A 22,332-nucleotide genomic window follows, 5' to 3' on the forward strand; every position below is an offset into this window, starting at 1 on the left:
TGAATAAACATTTGATATGGCAGAATCTAAGGTTTGAAACCATTTTAATGTGGACTTAAATGGAATCATTGAGAATAATTTATTTGAGGTAAGGTTTTCATTTTTATTGTGGCTGTTCTTCCAAGTAGTGACATAGGTAAATTATTCCAGCGTATTAAGTAAACTGAGATTTTTTTCCAGAAGTGGAATGTAATTAAGACTGGTTAGCTCTGTGACTTTTGGCGAAAGGTAATACCTCAATACTTAATGTTTCCTATACGAATGGGGTAATCTGGGATTTGATCTGCAGGATTCCACGTGTTTGCTGTTATTGGGAGTATTGTTGATTTTGTCCAGTTGACAGAGTAATCTGATAATTGTGAAAATGTTCTCATGAGATTGAAGACTGCTTGAAGAGATGACTTGGGTTATGGTAAATAGACAAGAATATCATCTGCATACAAATTAATTTTGTGTTCTGTCACCGGCGAGCAGATACTTTTAATATTAGCACTGACGTATTGCGGTAGCAAGTGGTTCGATACTGCAAATAACATTGGTGAAAGTGGACACCCTTGTCTGGTTCCTCGTTGTAGAGTAAAACTTTGTGATGTGATCTCGTTCGTAGTGAGTGCCGTTTTTGGAGAGTTGTACAATGCTGCGATCCAATGTATAAATGACTCTCCAAAGCTGCAAAGTACTGCAAATAGGAAAAGACCACTTAACTTGATCGAAAGGTTTCTCTGCGTCATGTGGCATGATGATTGCGTTTAGATTTTACGCTGTGACATGCTTATTAAATTTAATAGACGTCTGACATTATTTGTGGAACATCTACCTTTAATGAAACCTGTCTGGTCATAGTGGATTATGGACGGGAGTACCTTTTCAAGTCTCGCTGCAATGGCTTTCGAGATAATCTTGATACAGTGCCACCAGAAGGTATTCACACCCCTTCACTTCTTCCACATTTTGTAATGTTCGACTTATGCTCAAGCTGATTTGAGGATAGTTTTCTTTTAAAAAAAAAATAATAATAATAAAATAAAATATCCCATAATGACAAAGTATAAACATTTTCAGACAGTTGTGCACATTTATTGAAAATGTAAACATTTAAACATCATAGGTACATAAGCATTCACACCCTTGGCTTAATATTTTGTTGAAGCGCCTTTGGCAGCAATCACAGTCTCAAACCTTTTTGGGTATGTCTCTATGAGCTTGGCACACCTGTTTCGGGGCATTTTCTCCTATTCTTCTCTCCAGAACCTGTCAAGGTCAGTCAGGTTGGAAGGGCAGCGTCGGTGGACAGCCATTTGAAGGACTTTCCAGAGATGTTCAATTGGATTCAAGTCCGGGCTCTTGCTGGGCCACTCAAGGACATTCACAGGCTGCTCCTGAAGCCACTCCTTTGTTATCTTGGCTGTGTGCTTTGAGTCATTATCGTGTTGGAAGATTAATCGATCCCCTAGTCTGAGTTCAAGAGCACTCTAGAGCAAGTTCTCTTCAAGAATTTCTCTATATTTGGCATCTATCATCTTACCCTCTACGCAGACAACTCGCCCAGTTCCTGCAGCAGAAAAACAGCACCACAGCATGATGCTGCCACGAGCATGCTTCACAGTAGGGATGGTGTCAGCCAGGTGATGAACAGTGCCTCTTCTTCTCCAGATATGATGCTTTCAATTCAGACCAAAAAGTTCAATTTTGGTTTCATCAGACTAGAGAATTGTGTTTCTGCAGGTCTGAGAATCATTAAGGTGCCTTTTGGCAAACTCCAAGTAGGCTGGCATGTGTATTTTTGTGAGAAGTGGCTTCCTTCTGGCCGCTCTACCATAAAGGCCTGATTGGTGGAGTGCGTTGGCAATGGTTAACCTTCTGGATAGGTGTCCTATCGCCGCAAAGGAATACTGGAGCTCCGCCTTTGTGACCATAGGGTTGTTGTTCACCTCTCTGACCAAGGCTCTTCTTCCTCGGTTACTCAGCTTGGTTGGACGGCCAGATCTAGGAAGGGTCCTGGTGGTTCCAAACTTCTTCCATTTCCGAATAATCAAGACCACGGTGCTTTTCAGTCTTTGCCTGATTTTAGTATAACATGATTGCAGCTGTGTTCATATGGCTACTAATTTGACCTTTATCTTTTATCTCCTTGACTTTTCTGAAAAATAGAGGCGCTAAAAGTGTTTAATAAATTCAACCGAAATTCCGTCCGGGCCAGGCACTCGTCCTGATTGCGAATTTTTAAATGCATTATGTAATTCTCTGATGGTTAAAGGAGCATCAAGACTGTTTAGTTTCTGTTTCATTGAGGAATGTTTAGATCATTAATAAAAGTTTCAATTTCTTTTTGGTCTGAGTTGCTCGAAGATGCATATAACCTGTTATAATTGTAAAATACTTCATTTATTTCTAGTGGTGACTGTGTACAGCTGCCATTTGAATCTTGAATGGTTGTATTAATGATTTTTCTTTATTGCATTGATGTTGGTTTGCGAGAAATTTGGTTGATTTATTATTGTATTCAAAGTTAGTGTATCTTAACTGTTCTTGTACGAAGAGTATGATATGATTCAACCTCTCATTCCATATTTCCCTGTTTCCCACAGCAGAGATGGGGATATGGTTGGGGAGTCAATAAATAAAAAAAAAGTCTGGGTCTTTCAATACGGACATGTTACAGCGCCATTTTGGTAGAGGTAACAGATTTGACTAAATATTTTAGGTAGGTAGAAATTGGTGCGTGGTCACTGATGATGATTGGATGTATTTTGGAGGTCATTCTTTGAGGTGCCAAATTGTTCGAGCGGAAAAAATCTATTCTTGAGAAAGAGCTGTGTGCCGACGAGAAAAATGTGTACTCTCTTTTTGTACGCTTTTCTTAGCCTTCATATGTCAACAAGTCCAATGTCATCCATATACTGCTCTAATATATTGGCGCATTGTGGTCGATAGCTATTGTTGAGATTTGAACGCTCTATAAAGGGATCACGAGTAAGGTTAAAGTCGCCTCCCATGATAATTGTAGAATTGGCTGACAAGTTAAGCAAGTGTGAAAATAGAGTGAGGAAAAAGGCTGGATCATCTTTATTAGGAGCGTAGACATTGACAATTGTGTATAGTTTGTTAAATACTGTTGCCTGTATCATTAGGTATCGGTCTTCTGGATCTGCTACTGTACTATTTATTGTAAAAAGTAGTCTTTTATGAACTAGAATTGAGACTCCTCTTTGTCTGCTGTTATAAAAAGCAGAGATAGCCTGAGTGAAATTAGAGTCCATGAGGCATTTTTCTTCTGATTCTGAAAAGGGTGCATTTCTTGTAATCGGAGGAGGTCTGTTTTAAATTTAATGATATAATTCATAATAATTCTCTTTGCCTGTGATCGAATGCCACTGACATTCCATGACACAAAAGTTAAGTGTGATACACAATGTGTGCATGTAATTCGTTATGTCATTGAACGAGGGTGATAAGGATGATATAGTTACATACTGCAAAGCCAGGGTACATAAAAGGGTAGTAAACAAAAATAAAAAATAGTGCTGAGGGGATAATATGGTATGTAGTTGTTTGTAGTGCACGGGGAGAGTGTTGTGAGGATTCTATTTGACCTGTGTGAGAACAAGAACAGCAGGGAAACAGACAGAAAGGAGTGAGGATTCATGCTGGTGGGATGCGTGGTTCTATTCTTTTGTTTGTCTCAGCAAAATGAATTTTTGATTTTGATGACAACAAATCAGGAGAGGTACTTTTCTAGGAGAGCCAGGGGGTTACGTTAGCATCACGAAAAAGTTGACTGTCGAACAGCTTGTCAACAACCAACCACGCTTGTTGGCCTTTCTCACAGTTGTTCTTCATCATCTCTCGTTGATTTCCTTGGGGAACTTGTCGTTCATTCCAAAAGATGTTCCCTTGAGCTCACAACCTTTTATTTTCACAAACATTTCTTGTTGGAAGTGTTCAAACTTTTAAATGATGGGACATGGTTGGTTTCCTGGATGGGGGCCTCCTAATTGATGAACACGATGAAAGGTAATCTTGTTGACTGTATCTTGCTGTATCTTGAGCGCGGACATCCTGAACTTCTTAATCTGCGCGTCAGGGTCTTCTGGTGCGTTTTCTGGAATGCTTGAGAAAATGAGATTGTAGTGCATGCTTTGTGATGGTTTCTTTCATGATTTTATATTCCAATCCGAGAGTTTTTAATTCTGCTGTCGTTGACATCATGTTTGATCGGAGCGGAGCATTATCTCATCTTAGCTCCGTGACCTGTTGCCATGTATATTCCAAGCTGTTTTTGAGCCTGGTGATTTCTTGACGAAGCAAGTCAAGTGCCATGTTTTCGTCTCTTGTCGATTGAGAGGAGGACTTCCTGGCAAACCGAACTAGAAAACTAGGATTCTCCATGACAGACGGATTAGTGTTGAGGTAGTTGTCGGTTACAATCTCAAATGGCGCTCTGCTAGTTATCCCTGTTAGCAAAGCCAGTGAAGGAGAAGAGAAAAAAACTAAGCGAGAACCCGCGGCTGAAAAAGGAAAAAGAAAAGACAAAGTTTGTCTTATAGTAGCTGCTTTTTCCGGGTCTATGCAAGAGGCACCGCCATGTTTTCGTCTGGAAATCACGCAGGCTCTCGCGAAGTCACAGCATGCTCGCGTTCAGTCAGTCCAAGTTGGCTTTCAAAGATGGCTACCCCGAGTGTAAACAGTAAGTAGAAGCTCCTGTAATAATCAGTTTCTTATAATTTCTGAATAGTTTTTGTCACACTAAATTGACCGTCTACATAGTATTTTCGACGTGTGTGTGTGTGTGTGTGTGTGTATATATATATATATATATATATATATATATATATATATATATATATATCAGGGCTCGAGACTGCGACCAAATTGGTCGCATGTGCGACCTTTTTTTCAGCTTGTGCGATTAAAAATTGCATCTTGTCGCAGTTGTGCGAGTGCATGTTTGAATGGTTGAAAGTCGCCTTTCGTTCCATTGCAATCTCCTCCTCCTGGACTCTCCCCAACAGACAGACAGACAGACACAGAGAGAGACAGAGAGAGAGAGAGAGAGAGAGAGAGAGACAGTGAGAGAGAGAGATGTACACCACGTCACAGACGATTGCCGTTGTGTCTGGCCAGTGGCCATCACATACCCATATTGACGTACATTTTACATTTTAAATGACAAGTGGGGGCCGTGAACTCATCTTGACTAATGGTGAGCAAGCTACCTAGCCCGCACCTACTTTGTAAAATCGTCCCGCCTCAAGTCACCTCCAGTTTTTCTTTTTACACACATTAACATTATCAATGCAGTTACATTTGTCATGGGAATAAAACCAAAACTTGTTTCCCCATGTGACGTCACATATGATCGTCTCAATTATACGAGGGTGTGTGTGTGTGGGGTATCGCTAACTGCAAAGATTGCCTGCTTAATTTGTCTTGTTTTTATTTCAGTCATTATAGTGTGGTGTGAAAGTGTTTGCCCACTTTCTAATGTTTTTATTTGTTTTGTAAGTAAATGAAAAGGCCGTTTTTAGGGAGAGAAAAAAACTACATGCTCGAAAACCTTTCAATGTGGCTGAATTACAAGAATTCTGCAAAGATGAGTTAGCCAAAATTCTTCCACAGTGCTGTAAGAGACTCATTGCAAGTTATTGCAAATGCTTGATTGCAGTTGTTGCTGCTTAGGGTGGCCTAACCAGTTATAAGGTTTAGGGGCTAGTCACATTTTCACACAGGACCAGGTAGGTCATTTTTTCTCTCCCATAAAAATAAAAACCTTCATTTAATGTGTTTTGTGTTTACTTCTTTGTTACTAATATTTAAATTAATTTGATGATGGGAAATATTTAAGTGTGATAAACAACAACAAGAACTCAGGAAACACTTTTTCATAAACTGTAACAAACACAGTTACATGCAAAGGTTTTTATAACTTTCTTATGAAGCTAGCAAAGCTAACAAAGCTATCTATCTATCTATCTATATATCTAACACCTGATTATAGCATAGATATATAAAGATATTTGCAAAGTTAATGAGCCCAGACTCCTTTAAAGAGGACTGTATAGGAAAACAAAGTATCATTAAAGTGCAATGATTACAGTATTACCGATGTTTTGTTTGGGACTATGATTTTAAATAGGGAAATTGGTTTGTTTTGCCAGTACATACTTTGCAAAACAGTGTGAATAATCAAACGATCCTTATATATGGTGGTGGTACACTTGTGCAATGCTTTTTAAATGTATGTCAATCATACAGTCATGCTCAAAATTAAGTGGTTTTCCCAGGGGAAGCATGGCAGCAGCGTTCACTCTAAGAACTGGCCCCTGTGAGTCAAACAAATTATCAAATAAAAGCAAAGCCTTTTTTTTTTTTTTTTTTTTTAATTTCATTGACCTGTTTTGTCTGCCACTGCTTGTTGCGGACAAACTTCTTGTTCCCAGTCAAATATTTTTATTTTACTATATCTCAAGACGCTGTCAATCTTTACTTCATACATAACTATGGTATTCCATTATCATGCTGTACCTCTTCAAAAAAGGGTGCGACCAAATCATGTGCTGGTGCGACCAACTGAAAAAGTTGCTAGCACCAGTGGTACTAGTGCAAAAGTCCTGTATATGGTATTATTGCTGAAGTGCAAAACATTTTCATTAGTCGAGCTACAATGCAGCCTGTGGTAACAGCAGTTAACATTAGCCCTGAGGCTTTGTGGTAGACATGTTTTTATTTATGTTTTTGTGGGCTGTTTATTTGGAGATTTCTTAAAAGTACTATGTCGCAATGAATGACCTCTGGAATAGGGATGCACATTCTGAATATTGTTTTGACGGATCAATCATTTATATAAGGGGCAGCACGGTGGAGGACTGGTTAGAGCGTCAGCCTCACAGTTCTGAGGACTGGGGTTCAATCCCCGGCCCCGCCTGTATGGAGTTTGCATGTTCTCCCCGTGCCTGCGTGGGTTTTCTCCGGGCACTCCGGTTTCCTCCCACATTTCAAAAACATGCATTAATTGGAGACTCTAAATTGCTCGTAGGTGTGAATGTGAGTGCGAATGGTTGTTTGTTTGTTGGTGCCCTGCGATTGGCTGGCAACCAGTTCAGGGTGTACCCCGCCTCCTGCCCGATGATAGCTGGGATAGGCTCCAGCACGCCCGCGACCCTTGTGAGGAGAAGCGGCTCAGAAAATGGATGGATGGAGGGATCATTTATATACAACCATAGCATATCCGTAATCTGGATATAACAGAATTAATAGCTTATGTGGGATATCTCTCTACTTCCTTATAATCCTATATAACTATTACTTTATAGAACATCAAAATAGTACTATAGCAATATAATAAGAAATAATATATACACATCCTTATTCCTATATTCGCTAATACAAATTATTGGAACAGGAACGGCAGTATCTTGGATTTTATAGAAAAGAAATAAGATGGACCACCACAAACAAAACAAAAGAAACAACTATACCTGTATAATATACATTTAAATGTATTTATTGTACCATATAATGTTTTAAATTTATGTTTGGATAAAGCATTTTCAGGATAAAGTGCAAGTGGAGGCGCCTAGAGATCTGCAGAACACTCGGATCGATGCAATGGTAATTATCATGATGGCAGCTTGTTTTCTACAAGTGTATGGGTCCTTCAGAAATCCACCCAAATGGATGCCCAAGACAGACAAATGAAAAGGAGTAGAGGACACAATGCAAATGTCACGAGGCCATACTTGGAAATGATCCTGCTCTTTCTTAAAATGTTCATACTGTAAATAGATATCAATAATGCACCGCTGTCAGTTTCTTTCCTGCCAAGTGTTTTACCCAATTGTTTATTTTCTTATTTACTGCAATGACTCCAAGTACAAATATAACACAATTTAATAAAATATTCAAACAGACCAAAGATACAAATTGGCAAAAAATAAAAATACAAATACTCCCAGTGATAAGGTAGTGAACAAAACTGTAACCATAAAATGCAAACGATAAGAAAAAATTCATAAATTTAACTCTTACAGTTGATCTATCTGCTGGGCTGACTTCAGTTGAGCCAGCAACTCTTCGTGGCACCTCTGACTGGCTTCCTCGGAGTCACAGAGGAATTGGAGAGCGTCATCATGATCCCGCCGACAATTATGAGGCCGTGAGGGTGTTGCTGCTGTATGGGTGCTGGAGGAAGGTGCCACCTGAAGGTCCAAGCTTCTCTGGTCTTCTTACTTCCACCCTCACTGATGTGCCAACCACAGGAAAGACAACATCATGATGCACTCAGCTCAATAAGGTTCAGTGTCTGGTCCCAAGCCTTCATTTGCTGGCATTGGAGGAAATGGTGAAGGCCTGAGGCTGCAGGCAGCTTTCTCCTCCAAGATCTCTACAATACATACAAATAATTGGCTATCAAACATTGTAATATTGACATCACTTTTGTTACTTTGGGAAAACATTTACATTACAGCTAGCCTGCTGTAAATTTTTGCATCACAAATATTTTTGGAATAATTTTTTTTTTTGTAATAACCAGATAAGGGATATTATATGCTATGGTCTTTGATAAATGTTTAATCAGTTAAAACAATATTCAGAATGTGCATTACTAGTCCAAAGATTATTCACTGCTACATAGGACTTTAAACATTCTTCACATAAACAGGTCATGAAAACATAAACATAAATATATATATATATATCCATCCATTTTCTGAGCCGCTTCTCCTCACTAGGGTCGCGGGCGTGCTGGAGCCTATCCCAGCTGTCATCGGGCAGGAGGCGGGGTACACCCTGAACTGGTTGCCAGCCAATCGCAGGGCACATACAAACAAACAACCAGTCGCACTCACAGGCACACCTACGGGCAATTTAGAGTCTCCATTTAATGCATGTTTTTGGGATATGGGAGGAAACCGGAGTGCCCGGAGAAAACCCACACAGGTACGGGGAGAACATGCAAACTCCACACAGGCGGGGCCGGGGATTGAACCCGGGTCCTCGGAACTGTGAGGCTGACGCTCTAACCAGTCCACACACGTGTGTGTGTGTGTGTGTGTGTGTGTGTATATATATATATATATATATATATATATATATATATATATATATATATATATATATATAGAGAGAGAGAGAGAGAGAGAGAGAGAGAGAGAGAGAGAGATAGATAGATAGATATATAGAGAGAGAGATATATAGATTGAGAGATAGATAGAGAGAGAGAGAGAGCCGTGAAAAAGTATTGGCCCCCGTTCTCAAATTCTTAAGTTTTTGCAGTTTCCCCACTTAGTATCAGACAATACAACCAAAGTGAACTTAAAATACTGTATTTTACCGGTGATTTCATTTAGTAAGGAAAAAAAAACATTCATAGTTACTTGGCCCTGTGTGAAAAAGTAATTGCTCCCTAAACCTAATAACTGCTTGGGTCATCCTCAGGATCAACAACTGAAATCAAGCGTTTTCTATAACTGGCAATGAATCTTTCACATCTCTGTGGATATATTTTGGCCCACTCTTCCTTGCAGAATTGTTTCAGCAAAAAGCGACAGTTTTTGAGCATGAAGGCCCTTCTCAAGGTCATGCCACTGCATTTCAATCAGATTCAATTCTGGACTTGGACTAGGCCACTTTAAAGCATTCATTTTGTTTTTTTAAGCCATTCAGAAGTTGACTTGGTGGTGTGTTTTGGATAGTTATCCTGCTGGAGAACCCAAGTACGCTTCAGCTTGAGGTCACAAATTGTTGGCTGAACATTCTCCTTCAGGATTCTCTCTTAAAGCGAAGAATTAATGGTTCCATCAATCACAGCAACTAGCCTAAGTCCTGCAGGAACAAAACAGCCCTAGACCACACTACCACCACCATGTTTGACTGTTGGTGTGATGTATTATATATGTTACAAAAGAAATCTAGCCTTTATGTTGTTTGAGGTTAGCAGTGGTTTTTGGCTTTGAATTCTGCCATGGATGCAATTTTTGCCAAGTCTCTTCCTTGTTGTTGTGTCATGAATACTGACCTTAACTGAGGCAAGGGAGGCCTGCAGTTCTTTAGACGTTGTCCTGAGCTCCTTTGTGGCCTCCTGGATGAGTCATTGCTGTTCTCGTGTAATCTTTATAGGCCGGCCACTCCTGGGAAGGTTCACCTTTGTTCTATGTTTTCTCCATGTTAGGATAATGGCTCTTCCTATGCATTTGCTGAAATCCTAAAGCTTGAGAAAACACTTTCCAGACTGATGTCAATTACTTTATAACTCGACTGTTCTGGAATTTCTTTGGATCGTGTCCTTTTGTTGCAGGTGTTTTAAATCTTGTGTCCGACTTGATTTTGTCGGCACAGATTATGTTTATGTGATTTCTTGATTGAACAGGTCTGGAAATAATCAGGCTTGGGTGTGACCAGTGAAAATTAACCAAAAATTGTGATTATCCACAATTAATTAATGATTGAACAAGGGAGTAATTCTTTCATTTAAATTTTTACTCTATTATTCAGCTGCAGCAGGCTCCCGTCCGGCTCCTCTGCAGCTGCGTCAGGTTCCCGTCCCAGCTCTTCGGCAGCTGCGCCAGGCACCTATCCCGGTTCCTCGGCAACTGCGCCCAGCACCCGTCCCGACTCCTCGGCAGCTACGCCAGGCAGCCGTCCCGACTCCTCGGCAGCTACGACAGGCAGCCGTCCCGGCTCCTCGGAAGTTGTGCCAGGCTCCCGTCCATGCTCCGGCGGCGCTCATCCAGCGGCCGCCTCCCGTCCCTGTTCCGGCGGCGCTCGTCCAGCGGGCGCCTCCCGTCCCTGCTCCGGCAGCGGTCATCCAGCGGCCAGCTCCCGTCCAGCGGCCGGCTCCCGTCCCTGCTCCGGCGGCGCTCGTCCAGCGGTGGCCTCCAGTCCTTGCTCCGGTGGCGCTCGTCCAGCGGCCGCCACCAGACACTATTGCCTGGCCCCTGCATTACCATTGGGTTCAGCATCATGGCCATCCGCCTGAATGGCCCTGTAAAAACTGTTGTGCTTGGGTCCTCCATGTTTTTGGGACTTGGTCAGAGAGGTGAACAACAACCCAATGGTCACTAAGGCGGAGCGTCAGTGTTCCCTTGCGGGGATAGGAGAACCATCTAGTAGGTCAACCATTGCTAACGCACTCCACCAATCAGGTCTTTATGGGAGAGTGGCCAGAAGGAAGCCACTTCTCACCAAAGGGCACATGGCAGCCCTCTTAAGAGTTTGCCAAAAGGCACCTTAAGGATTCTCAGACATGCAGAAACAAAACCAGTCTGATGAAATCAAAATGGAACTTTGTGGCCTGGATTGCAGCAGTTAGCACGTCTGCCTCACAGTTCTGAGGACCAGGGTTCAAATCTGGCCTCACCTGTGGAGTTTGCATGTTCTCCCCGTGGGTTTTCTCCAGGTTATCCTACCATGCTTGTTTTGCATGGTAAAACTCTAAATTCCCCGTAGGTGTGAATGCGAGTGTGTATAGTTTGTTTATATGTACCCTGCGATTGGCTGGCAAACATTTCAGTGTGTAGCCTGCCTCTTGCCCAGAGTCAGCTGGGTTTAGGCTCCAGCACACTCATGACCATAGTGAGGATAAGTGGTACGAAAAATGAATGAATGGCCTTAATTGCAAGTGTCATATCTGGACAAGAAGAGGCACTTCTCATCACCTGGCTAACACCATCCCTACTGTGAAGCATGGTGGTTGCAGCATCAAGCTGTGGGGCTTATTTTTCTGCCGCAGGATCTGGGCGACTAGTCCGCATAGTGGGTAAGATGACAGCTGCCAAATATAGACAAATTCTTTGAGAACTTGCTCCAAAGTGTTCTGGAACTCAGACTAGGGCGTCAATTTTACCTTCCAACACGACAGTGACCCAAAGCACACAGCAAAAGATGACAAAGGAGTGGCTTCAGATGTAGCCTGTAAATGTCCTCGAATGGCCCAGCCAGAGCCGGACTTGAAACCAATCGAACATCTCTGGAAAGACATAAAAATGGCTGTCCACCGATGCTACCCATCCAACCTGACTGACCTTGAGACGATCTGCAGAGAAGAATGGGAGAAAATGGCCCAAAACAGGTGTGCCAGGTTCGTAGAGCTATACCCAAGAAGACTTTGGTTTGGCTGTGATTGCTGCCAAAGGTGCTTCACCAAAATATTAAGCCAAGGGTGTGAATACTTATGTACAGATTATGTTTAAATGTTTACTTTTGAAATACATTTGGACAATTGTCTGAAATATGTTCATACTTTGTCATTATGGGATATTTTATGTAGACTTTTTTTTAAAATAGAAGTGTCAGCTTGAGAATATGTCTAACAGCAATATGTGGAAAATGTGAGGGGTATGAATACGTTCTGCTGGCACTGTGATATATATGTTACAGTCCCCTCCAATAGTATTGGAACGGCAAGGTCAATTCCTTAGTTTTTGTTGTATACTGAAGACATTAGAGTTTCAGATCAGAAGATGAATTAGGGGCAAAAGTTCAGAATTACAGCTTTTATATCATGGTATTTACATCCAGATGTGTTAAAAAACAGAGTACCCTTTGTTTGAAGCCACCCACTTATCAAGTGAGCAAAAGTCCTGGAACACGTGACTGATGGGTGTTTCTATTTGTTCAGGTGTTGCCTTTTAGATTGATTGCTTAAACATTAGATTGTGGTTGTTTTTTGCTTTGGGTTCCACCTGTGAAAACTGCATTCGCTGTTAAGCAAACCAAGACCAGAGAGCAGTCTATGGGAGAAAAGCAAACCATTTTGAACCTGAGAGAAGAGGGAAACTCGATCAGAGCTATTGCACAAACATTGGGCATAGCCAATGCAACAATTTGGATAAATCAAGAAAGACACTACTGGTGTACTGACATCGAACAGGTCGGCCAAGGTTATCAACAGCAGTTGATGACAGAAACATTGTGAGAGCTGTGAAGAAATTCCCAAAGACATCACTGACAACCTCCACAGGGCAGGGGTGAAGTTATCGCAATCCACTGTTCTAAGAAGACTGGGAGAAGAAATATACAGGCCATACCACAAGGTGCAAACAACTCATCAGCAAAAAGAACTGGAAGAACAGATTGGATTTTGCAAAGTACAGAGATGAGCCACAAAAGTTGTGGAACAAAGTTTTGTGGACTGATGAGACCATGATTAATCTCTACCAAAGTGATGGAAAGGTAGTATGGCGAAAGAAAGGATCTGCTTATAACCCAAAACACACAAGCTCATCTGTGAAGCATGTTGTAGGTAATTTCATGGCTTGGGCTTGGATGGCTGCTTCTGGAAGGGGCTCACTAAAGCAAAGAAAAGCAAATTTATTTATATATCGCATTTCATGCACAAGGTAACTCAATGTCCTTTACATGATTAAAAGAATTTTAAAAAAACTGCTTATCATCATTTAAAACAAAGAGAAAACTAAAAAGTACAATTAAAACAGCGTACATTGCAAGAAATATTTAAAAGTGGAACTGCTCTAAAAAGCATGAGAAAAAAAAGAAGTTTTTAACCTGGACTTAAAAACATGCACACTTGGGGCTGACGTCACTTCTGTTGGCAACTTATTCCATTTGTGTGCAGCATAATAGCTAAATGCTGCTTCACCATGTTTGCCGGGATTTGAACCCCGGTCCCCAGAACTGTGAGGCAGATGTGCTAACCACTCTAAGTGGCACAGTGCTAACCACTCTAAGTGGCTGTTGTGGTATAATTGAAAAATATTTTGGCTCATCCAGTTATTTATCCGTTTTATACAATGACACAAAACCTCAAATTAACTGTAGTTATGTGGAGACACTGCTAGATATGAGTCATCTGCATAGCTATGATGGTCAAAATTAAAGCTCTGAAAATTTTGACCCATGGGGAGCATATGCAGGCTCAACAGGAGGGGTCCAAGAACTGACCCTTGAGGGACCCCGTAGCCCATTGCCATTCAATGAGATTGAACACTTCTGATGATTACAAAATAAAGTATCCTCCAGGTAGGATCTGAACAATTTCAAGACTGTTCCATTTAGTACTACCAACGTTTCCAACCCTTTCAGCAGTATATTATGATCTACCGTATTAAAAGCCGCACTGAGATCCAACAAGACCATAATTGAGACCTTTCCCCGAGTCCGTACTCAACCTTATATCATTTAGCACTTAAATAAAGGAAGATCCTCTACTGTGATGAGTTCGGAAACCTTATTGAAATTTGTCAAAAAGTCAAGTTCAGGAAATTGCTGAGTTGATTAAAAATAACTCTCAACAACCTTGGCTATGAAAGGGAGATTTGAGATGGGTCTATAGCTTGCTAACATAGAAGCGTCCACCGTTCTATTTTTTTAGAAGCGGCTTAATGGCAGCTACTTTAAGAGGTTTCGGAAACTCGCCTGAATGAAGTGAGCAATTGATTATTTGCGCCAAATCAGCTTGCACAGGCTTCGCAATAGCTTTGAAAAAGGTCATCTGGTATTGAGCCAAGACACCTCGTTGATGGTTTCAGCTGCTGAGCAGTTTTCTCTCCAGTTTTTTGGTCAAATGTATCAAATTCTGAGAGTTTTGAAGTCGTAATATGTTGAGAGAGGTCAAATGTGTCGAGCATAGCAGAGTTCTTTAGATTTCTCCCCCCCCCCCCCCCCCCCATGTTATCGTCAAAATGAATGTTAAAGTCTCCCGTTATGACAAAATCGTTTTCTGTACAAATATCTGACAGCAGTTCTGAAAAATCTTTCATAAATGTACCATTGTATCTTGGAGGTCTATTAATTATGAAAACAATAACCTTTGGGTCACAGATATTCAAAAGAGCTAAAATCACCCAGTATAATTTATTTACACTGACATAATGACTTAAAAATAACAATACCACTGCCTTTTTTTCCCCTACTCGACGTGTTATTGTATTGTTAACACTTCCTGTTAACCACATTTCATTTAGTAGCAAAACGTTTAGATCATAGGTTGTAATTATGTCATTAGTCAACATTGATTTATTATCAGTGACCTGATGTTGAAAAGAGCTCGTCTCGCAGCGATAACTGGAGACAAAGGTTTGATAAATTCACATTTTATCCTCTCTCAGTTTGTAGTTCTACTTTTTTTTGTTCCATATTTTTTTGACCAACTTTTTGTCCCAGCAATGAAAAATGCCTAATCTCCATAGGGGTCTGACTTATTCTGCAAAAGACACCGCACATCAGTCATATTTGGAGATAAGATTATTCATGGGTGGATGAGGGGCCCTTCGCATCTTAGTGGACGTTGATTTCAGGCGAGGGGGCTGGGAGGAAGATCTTGCCATGGTGTGCATTGGATTCCAACATTAACAATAGCCTTCATCCTGTCCGTCACACCTAACAGGGTATTTAGGCTCGTAGAGAGTGAGTTTTGCTCCAATTGGGCAGAGAGGGGTGTGGGAGATTCTAAGTGCTGCATCATCTCATTCCTCAGTCGTTCCTTCGATTGTTTGGGTGACGCTGGTGACTCTACCTGCGCCTCGTGTCGCCGTAATTCTTGTTCCTCCGATTGTTTGGGAACAACTGGAGACTCCTGCGCTTTTTGTCCTTCAGCTGCATCAACAAGGCCAATGTTTTCCTTTCGGGCCGCTGAATGACGTAAAAAAAATGTTGGCAGCCAATAACTTAACCCCTTGCCTATTTAGACAGAAACCGTCTGCCTTGTGAAGACGTCTGCGTTCCCTAAAAACTGAGAAATTATCAATGAAGCTCACGGATGGCGCAGTACACACTTCTTTGAGCCACTTATTTAATTGACTGAGCCTACTGAAACGTTCATCTCCAAATCGTACCATTGGCAGAAGTCCACTTAAACTTCAGCATGCTAACATTGTACTTTCGTGAGAAGATCAATGAAATCTTGCTTCATTACTTCTGATTGCTGCTTGACAATATCCAGGGTGCCTGTGTGTATAATGACAGATTTTACACCCGGGTGCTCATTAGTGACCTCCAGGATTTTTTTAAAGAGATATCACATACCATATCATTGGTAAAACACAGTACTTTGGTGTTCTTCTCACTGCAAAAACGTTTCACATCCTTGACAGCTCCATCACCAACTATTAACGTTTGGGGTGCCATTTTTTTCTTGTGTAATTTAGTTTCATACCTTTCAGTTGTGGTGGGGGTGAACATTCTTGGTCAGGGTCTTGTAAAAGAGGCTCAAAGCTATTTGTAAGTGTGACGTCAATGTTTTGCATTCACTTGCGTCTCTTTTCTTGCCCTTCGATGTAGCGACCGATGTAGCAGGCAACGCAGGCCAGCCGAAGGACTCGAATCAAGAGAAAAGTGAAAACCCACCACCCGCCCTATTATTATGGTTACTAGGTCCCCCACTGGTTACCATTATCCCTGGACCATGATTGTGTGTGGTGGGGTGTAGTGCATTAAAATTGGAGAAACTGGTGGGGGTGAGGCGAGACAGTCACAGGGCAATAATGACCCGCCACCGTCACCCCCACCCAGGCCGACCAGCTCCCCAAAGGATATGCGAATGTGTGTAGCGCATTAAAAATCTGCGGGAGACAAGCATGGTTGTTCCAGAGAGCAGGCCAGAGTGCCAGGACATCCGGCCAAGTGTCCTCCCCAGGCCAAACCTGTCCCTCCCCCACAGACGGGTGTATGATGGATTAAGAACTCGAGGACCAGCAGAGCAGTGAAGGGCGGGGGCACGATCAGACCGGAACCAGCACAGATGTGTCAGCACCCGGCCCGGCGCCCGCCCCAACATACCTGGTGCCAGTCCCTCAGGGGACCTTGAATGAGAAATGAGTGTGCCCAATGTGTGGAGTACGTACAGTTTGGGTATTTAAAAAATGTGCAGTGTGTGAAGTAAGAGGCTAGAGTCCTGCGGGTCCGGCCCGGCCCGACCGGTCGGCAGACCACAGAGAAGAGGGGGTAAGTAGGACCGGGCATCGCCCGCATCCGAGCAACCCCAGCCCAAAACGACCCCCGACCCCGTTAACTTGTCTTGTTCTATTGGTTAGTTATTGCATGTCCTCACTGGGTGTGTGTGTGTGCGTGTGTGTGTGTCCCAAATCTACAAATGACTGCTTTAATGTTACTTGTGTTCAAACATCTAGACTGTCTCACTATTGTTCTGCTGTGTTTTTCATCCCTAGTCCCCTTGTCCACTCTGTCTGTCCCCTAAAACCCTTTTCTGTCCGGCAGCCTTTTCAATAAACATCGGAATAATTTAAAAAATTAAAAAATAAGTAGGAGCATTTCAAACTCTCCTGTTGCACAGCAAAACTGTTCCAGCACAAAGGCATACAGATCCACCATTCTGTAAGGCCAGGATAGGTTTAGAAAAAACAATTATTATTATTATATATATATATATATATATTTTTAAATATGTTTTCCATATGTTTAGACTTTGCTCCCATTAAATTCCAGGGAGAACTGCTAGATGATCCATTACAGTTTCCACAGTCCACATCAGTCCTCTTTGTGGCGCCAGGAGGGTGTCTGTTAGCACGCTTCTGCGCACCATTTTGAGACATCGGTAGAGTGGTTTCATTCCCCGACTGTCCATTTACCTTCCACATACACTTCAAGACGGTGTATTTCTTTTCCAGGAAAGCCATCTTCTGTAGCAGTTTGTGATCGTCTTCAGTGGACAAGGGAGGAATCTTGTTGTCGGTCTCATTGGTAATAGCAGGCTTGTGCTATTTAGCAGGCCACACTCACGTAATCGTGAGGGGGTATCAAAATATAGTGGAATATAGCAACAACTGACTGCATCTACAAAAAAAAGTACAGTCCCATAGGTTTAAAAATATCCAGGAGTTACTGCTTCTAATTTCTTTGGAAGAAGAAAAACAAGCTTATCAGCAAGGAAAATGTAAACAGAGGCAAAGCAAGCAGAAAAGCGACTGCACTCTACGAGAGCATCTGTGTTTTAGTCTTTATTGATGATGTAACTCATGATGGTAGCAGCAGAGTGCATTCTTAAGTCTACAAAACCATTTTGTCTGGCCATTAACAGAAAAATGCATCCAAACTAATCGGAAAAAACTTCATAATGCAACAAGACAATGACCAAAAACACACTGCCAACACAACAAAGGACTACATCAAGGGGGAAAAGCAGAAGGTCTTAGACTGGCCTTTTTAACTTCCTGAAGAGGTGACTGAATGGAGAAACCCCCAGAAAAAAAAAAAAGAAAAAAAAGAACTGTAAGAGGCTGTAGTACAGGCCTGGAAAACAATTTCAAATGAAGAATCCAACAGTCTGGTGAAGTCAATGGGTCGCAGGCTTGATGCAGTTATTGCAAGTAAGGGTGATGCCACCAAATATTAAATGCTATTCACTTTTAGTTAATTTAATAATGTCAGTGTCAATACTTTTCCTCAATTGAAAAGTGGGTGGCTTCAAACAATAGATGCTCTGTCCTGAGTCGTTTAACACCCCTAGAAATACCATGAGATAAAAGCTAGAATTCTCAACATGTGTGTCATATTCATCTTTTGTCTGTAACCCAAATGTCTTAAGTATACACTAAAAACAATGTAACTGGCATTTCCGTTCCAATACTTTTGGATGGGCTTGTACGTTGAACAATACCATGTATACGGCCGATTTAGTGTGACAAAAACTATTCACAAGTGATAAGAAAGGAATGATTACAAGAGCTTCTACTTACTGTCAACACTCGGGGTTGCCATCTTTGAAAGCCAACTCTGGGGGTAGTGAGAAATCTCCAACTCCGAATGGAAGACACCCCGAAATGACGTTTTTCAGAAGAAAATACACAATGTTATATTTGCAGCTGAATGTTGAATTGGGCAACATAAACTGAACCAGACAATGTATCTAGAATGCTGAAATATACACTCAATGTTGTATTTTCAACTGAATACATTGAGTATTTGACACTGAATGTTGAGTTTGCAACTGAATACATTGAATATTTGACACTGAATGTTGCCTTTGCAGCTGAATGTTGAATTAAATGTTGAATTAGCAGTTAAATATGTTGATTTTGTTAAGCTGAAAAGCACATTGAATATTTTGATGGTAAAAAAATCTGTTAGTAATTCAGATTCAAAATGTGATTGCACAGCTACTGTATATTATATCGCCTTAGTTTAACAAGTCCTATTTTTAAAAAATTATTAATGATTAAAAATTTTAGGCATTCATAGTATAAGCAATGCTTCTTGACACAGTGAATAGTGGTGGCCCACTGAAATACAGTTCTTTTCATTACCGTAAAGACCAAAGTGCAGAACGATAAAGACAAACAGCTTTATAAAAATCGTGTGATTTGCACAATTTACATGTGTTGGCATTAAAACTCTGCTGATACAACTGCATAAAATTATCTTAACTCGTGCTGGGCAATAATTTTATATCACGATCCCCCCCACCACCACCGTGCCCCAATGCCAATATTCGATATGACTCAATAATTATTGTATTAAAGTTTATAAATGTATAAAACTGGACCAGACCAAATTATAACGCAGAACGTTTACTTCACAATCATAAACATCACAAATAAATAAATTACCTTTCCCTGCAGGTATTTCAAAATATAATGATCTCAAAATAAGTGATGTGCCGAAATGAAAATTATTGGCCGAAACAAAAGAAGAAGAAGAAAAAGAAGAAGAAAAAGAAAATGAGAAACCAAAGGCCAAAAACCAAAGCACCGGAAGATATTATTATGCCATTTATTAGTAAAAATGCATTTAGTGGTATGACTGCAGAGCTGCCAATCTATAGAAATTCACTTCCAGAACAATTTGTCTGAATTTCTGCAGGACAGTTATTGCAGTAATTATGTAATAGGATTAAAATAATTCTGCATACTGTTAAATTGCGCAACATAATCCTCTACAGTTGTAATCGTTAACATATTATGGCTTCAATAATTATTTGAATGCATTTCTTCGGGTTTTGCTTTGTGGTAGGTTTTCATCGCTTAATGGCAGCAATGTACTTACACATGCCCAGTCTAATGGAAATCAAGACGACAACACGAAAAAGACACGTGACGTCATGTAGAAGGAATATAATGCGGTGGTCTGTAAATAAAGCAAATAAGAAAATAAATAGACTGATTCTTAAGAATGTCACACTGTGCAAATCCAACTGTCAGTTAGCTCAGACAAGCGACGGCCGACCCACTGTCAAACTCTTTGCGTGACCGGCAATCGCTCAGGCAACGGAGCTAGCTATTAGCTGCTAATGCTAAAGTAAACAAACCCCATGAACATTTTCTCTTACATGCAGGATCAGCAAACTACCATCTTGTTACTTTCTTGCCCAGATATCAGAGCGAACACAAAAAACAAGCACTTCAACTGCCACCACGATCGTTCCGCAGCGTTGTTTTATTTACATTAGAGGAGTGGCACAGAGTCACTGATTTCTTTAATATGACATATGCATAGCACTCGAGAATGCTATTGATCTCCATGTTGGCGGAGGTCTCGCAGAGTTGTGAAAAGTACAGAAAATAAAATTGATCTTCTTCCTCATCGAGCATTAGTCAAATATTGATCGAATTGAGCTTCTTGATAGAGCACCCAGAACTAATCTTAACTACTCAAACAGATTACACTCATGTCTTTATATAGTCGTAATACCGGTTAAAGACATGCAATAGTTCTGACACTTCTACTACAAATTCATACATATTCATATCTCTGAAATAACATTTATTTTACTGTCTGCTAGTGTGTGAATGCAAAATAGCTCGCTCATCTGGTACTTTAGCTCACAGATCCCTCCGGTGTATGCAACAACATAATGCGGCTCTCTCCAATGGCATTAACGGTAAAGACAGCCTGAGTGACAAAGAAGGACCATTTGTAAAACAACATGAAAAGAAGGAACTCTGAAGACACCAAAATGCATGCGTAGGGCTGCACAATTAAATTTTAATCATGTTAGATTTAATGAAAAATGCATATCAAGCAATAGTAGAATATTCTATATATCCAAAAATGTAATTAGCATCTTCAGAAAACACTTCATTTCTGACACTTAACAGTAAAGACATTTTGGCATTAAATGTCTGACAAATATTACTTCTATAAATAATGTTTTTTCTTAGAAATAATTATGACCTGTTGATGGATAACAACTGTCAATAATTCAAATACTCATATCAGTAAAAAAAATAATTCCATCCATCCATCTTTTTCACCATTTGAATTTTCCAGTAAATAAAATATATATATTTTTTCAAAAGGAGATTCCGTGGGCCATGTCTTTATTGTTATTGAGCAAAATGAATTAATAAATATTTCAATACGCCACACACAGTACTCTCAAATTTATAGGCTAACAATTTTTAATCACCTTGCACAATTCAAATCATACTCTAACAAGCCAAAGGAGATTCCATCTTGCTTTGGCTTCGAGGATAAAACACATTCGTAGTGAGGTATTTCACACTGTCAAACTCCCTGATGGCAATCCCCCTGATATGTATCAGACTACCCCTCGAAAAATATTTACAATCGTTAATTAAACTGGTGCTATTCTGTTCAAGCATATGGATTTGTGTGCAGCATTTTGCGCTACAGTAGTTTTTGAGCCATGTTCCACCACTAGAAATAAAGTAGCTAGTTAGCTTGCTAGCGTTAAACCATGCTAACTGGATGTGTCACCGTTTAAAGACAGAATGATTAGAACAGTGCGAGCTTGCTCAAAATAATATAAGAAAAAACACTGACATCACAAACACAATGCAACGCAAAATAGATTTCAAAGGGAAAAGGCCAGCGGGCGGTCATCATCTCCAATACAGCGATAGGAACATTTTTCACGGTGATAAACGGCGAGGCTCATGAGTTACGGCCGAGTTTGCCCAGAAGAAGATTGATAAAAGATTCCTTGTCATGATCAATGTAATGTTTTAACGTACCTTTTTTCCTTTTGGAGTATTGTGAGGCCCTCTCATTATTAGTGTTGTCCACCTCTTTAACTTATTGACACATCCTAACAGTTAAGCACAAACTGTACTCAACACAACCGCAAGTCTCACCAATCAAGAAGCTTGAAACCCGGAAGCCAGGTTATTTGTCACCAAATTAAAACAAACCCAAAGATTACATCGCGAGATCCCGTTTAATCGTAAAAAAAATATTTACCTTATCTTATTTAACCTTTTATGCTCGTCGAGGTCACTAATGGTGTTCTGGTACACTCGCCTCGTATATATAAAAAAAAAAAAAAAAAACTCAATATTTAACCTTTTACTCTCGTCGAGGTCACTGATGGTGTAGTGGTCTACTCGCCTGACTTTTGTACGGGCAGCGTGGGTGCAGATCCCACTCAGTTACGGTGTGAATGTGAGTGCGAATGGT

The 22,332-nt window shown here is 40.7% G+C and overlaps 1 protein-coding gene across 1 annotated transcript in view; it reads right to left on the reverse strand.

Annotated features, from left to right (window-relative positions):
• LOC133416450 (HMG box transcription factor BBX) overlaps positions 1-21,884 on the reverse strand; it is a 164,574-nt gene extending 142,690 nt beyond the window's left edge. Inside the window, 1 exon segment of the mRNA XM_061703352.1 lies at positions 18,654-21,884. The gene's annotated coding sequence lies outside the window, so the exon portion shown is untranslated.
• Between the last annotated feature and the right edge of the window lie 448 nt (positions 21,885-22,332).

Source organism: Phycodurus eques, chromosome 17 (assembly GCF_024500275.1).
Source record: "Phycodurus eques isolate BA_2022a chromosome 17, UOR_Pequ_1.1, whole genome shotgun sequence".
NCBI lineage: Eukaryota > Metazoa > Chordata > Actinopteri > Syngnathiformes > Syngnathidae > Phycodurus > Phycodurus eques.